This window comes from Etheostoma cragini, chromosome 20 (genome assembly GCF_013103735.1).
Source record: "Etheostoma cragini isolate CJK2018 chromosome 20, CSU_Ecrag_1.0, whole genome shotgun sequence".
In the NCBI taxonomy this organism is placed as follows: Eukaryota; Metazoa; Chordata; class Actinopteri; order Perciformes; family Percidae; genus Etheostoma; species Etheostoma cragini.
The window spans coordinates 22,018,694-22,021,657 of NC_048426.1; the positions used below are offsets into that span (position 1 = coordinate 22,018,694).

General features: G+C 43.3%; 1 protein-coding gene across 12 annotated transcripts in view; it reads right to left on the minus strand.

Moving 5' to 3' along the window:
* The window catches only part of myt1lb (myelin transcription factor 1-like, b), a 101,848-nt gene that overhangs the window by 73,985 nt on the left and 24,899 nt on the right, over positions 1 to 2,964 (minus strand). The window contains exon 3 of one of the 12 annotated variants that reach the window (XM_034857998.1): positions 743 to 747. The exons of the other annotated variants lie outside the window; for them this stretch is intronic. The gene's annotated coding sequence lies outside the window, so the exon portion shown is untranslated. The remainder of the gene's footprint in view (positions 1 to 742; positions 748 to 2,964) is intronic. 12 annotated transcript variants of the gene reach the window in all.

Genomic DNA, 2,964 nt, shown 5'->3' on the forward strand with positions numbered 1-2,964 from the left:
CACAAGATAGGGGGTGTCTGACCTGCTGGTCTTTACTGTACTTACACACACACACACACACACACAATTGACGCCTATTCAAGAAAGTAAAGAAAATGCATACAAACAATGCACACATGAAGATCATTATTATTACCTTGCCCCTCTCAGTGAGACACACACACACACACACACACACACACACACACATACACACCCCACACCCCTCTGCTTTCTCGCGGGAGATGCCTCCTCTGTATGGGCAGACAGTGGGGGAAATAACATTGAGCGAACCACCGCCGCAATTACCCACAGTGGGGTAATCACCAGCACAATGCACTATGGGTTGGCTGCCTGGAAGAACGCGTGAAATACTCAGGTGAGGAGAGAAACCAGACAGCAATCAGCCCAGCAGGAAGCAGAAGAGACAGAGAGAGGTGGAGAAAAAGAGAGAGAGAGGAGAGCAAAGGGCCATTCCTTTAATTTCCAAGGGAGAGCCAGGGCCTTAATTACTTGATGAGTCTCCTTCTCTCTAGTTCTCTTTTTGTGGTTGTAAAAAAAAGTGTGTGTGTGTGTGTGTGTGTGTGTGTGTGTGTGGCCCATTATCAGACTGGGAAGACTCGAATCACCTCTCAACACAGATAGCGAGTGAAGGAAACAACAATGCAGAGAGGGAGAGAGCAAGAGAAAGGGAGAGAAAGAGAGAGAGGGAGAGAGAGAGAGAGAGAGAGGGGGTGATTTACTCCTTTAGAAGTGTTAACACCATCTCTCATCCCCAGGAGCTGTGGAACACCAAGGTTGAGGAGTGAGACAGCCAAGACTTGAAAGAGCCAGAGGAGAACATAGAGCTGTAGGACACCTCCACCTATAGAAAGCTACACTATTCATGCTACTGTTGTGCATGATGTCCCGGGGGAGCGTTCAAGATTCTCTCTAAGCTTGTAGTATGGGGATCTGCAGTATACCCGGGCCTCTAAAGTGCATTTTTTCTTGCATTTGTGAATGACAATTAGACAATTAGAGAGTGAGAATGACAAAGTGACTCAGAGTTCTGTCACTCGATAAAGGTTCATGAACCAATTTAAAAAAGATTCCTGCTTCCTATTGTAGCAACCACTTGATACGGGTGACACCATTGGTTGTTTTTAGTACAAAACATTGAGGTGGTGAGCTTTATTTTTACCCAGCACTGACTGTCGCTACTGCTGCCCAGAATGGCCAAAACTTTTGACTTCTATATTCGCAGTAGTTAATTAAGGTTTTGTAATTTTGTGATTGACTAAACAAAAGACAACATGGAAACTTTTTCAGCAAAGTGCTTTCTACAAGCCAGAAACACCGTTGATTAGCCCCAGTTTGTGCTTCTCATGTTTTACTGTTACATTTGAGTCACAAAACTGACAGATAAACCTTAATATTTAATAAGGGATTTAAATGAATTCAGGGATTATTTGATTTAAACTCAGATTACAACCCAACATATACTGTATTTCGTCGGACCTTCGTCCACAGCGCTGCGGAGGAGGGTCTGGCTAGTCCACTCAGCATTCCGGGATGGGAGAAACACATGCTCTGGTTTATTGGCATTTCTTCTAACCAATCACAATCGTCTTGGGCGGCACTAAGGTTCGTAAACCACTGCTAATTAGCCTCGGGAAGGAACTTGTTTTGGTGGAACATGTGTACCTCCAAAAGTTGTTTTAGTTGTGTAACAGAAAACTCTGATTGGACAGATAGTCTAGCTAGCTGTCTGGATTTACCCTGCAGAGATCTGAGGACCAGGTAACCATAGTCCTCAGAAATCAACTAGAGTATAAAATGCCAACACAGAAAGCAGCAAGGAACTGAATATCCGGCCTAAATAAGTGAAATCCGGCGGGATTTCCACTGACAACAAAGCAATCGTGGAAGTGGAACATCATGGATAAAGACTACTTATCAGCCAACATTCACACTGTTTATTAAATGCTATCAAACCCCAAATCAACTAGCAAAGCCTCAAAAGAATTAGCAGGCTCTACGCTATTTAATCTAATCTCTTCTAATCACTAAACCAAAGATTGTTTTTGTCTGTACACCTAAAACATTTTAATCAAGGGGCACAAGTCTCCATAAAACATGTTAACCCTAATGCCTAACAATTCATCAGACTGAACAACAACAACATAACATCTCCTCTGTCATCACTCATTGCTCCACTTGTCCTCGGAAATTTTGATATAAGCAGATCTGAATGTTTTGCTGGCAAAGGATATTAGATCGTGGGCGTTTGGTCAGTGAACTGATACCCCTGCATGTGGCCGTCTGTCAATGAAGGCTGAATGCTTCTAACAGCGAAGGCATATACAATCTTTCCTCACTAGACAGCCAGGGGGATCAATCCGGAGAGGCAGTTTGTAGTATCTATGCAGCAAAAAGGATGACGAGGCGTCTTTGAAGGTTAGCTGCCTTTTAGCACATCAGATGGGAGTTTAACCCCAAGCTATGATGAACTATGTTGTGTTGGAGTGCCCTGACCCAGCTAATGAAATAGCTCCTTTTGTGTTGCTACTGATGACATTTTCCAACATTTAGTTCTTCTCGTTATTCATATCAGATGTCCCTTGAATTGAATGAAATGGCAAGGACATTGTTGTGTGTGTTTGTGTGTGTGTGTGTGTGTATGTTTACAGCATATGTGTGCATGCCTGCATTTAACATCAATGCTGTATGAGTGGATGTCAGTTTGTGCAGGCATGTTAATCAGTGCACATGTCAGTATACAGTGTTCAAACACATATACTAATTTGGTTGTGTGTGTGTGCGTGTGTGTGTGTGTGTGTGATTGCACCCAGGTCTCAATGCACTGATGAGCTCTATTGTTTTCGTCTCTATTTCTTTCTCTTGTTCTCCACAAAATCCCTTTCTCTCCCTCTCTCTACCTCTCCTCCCACCACACACACACAATCACACACACACACACACACACACACACACACACACACA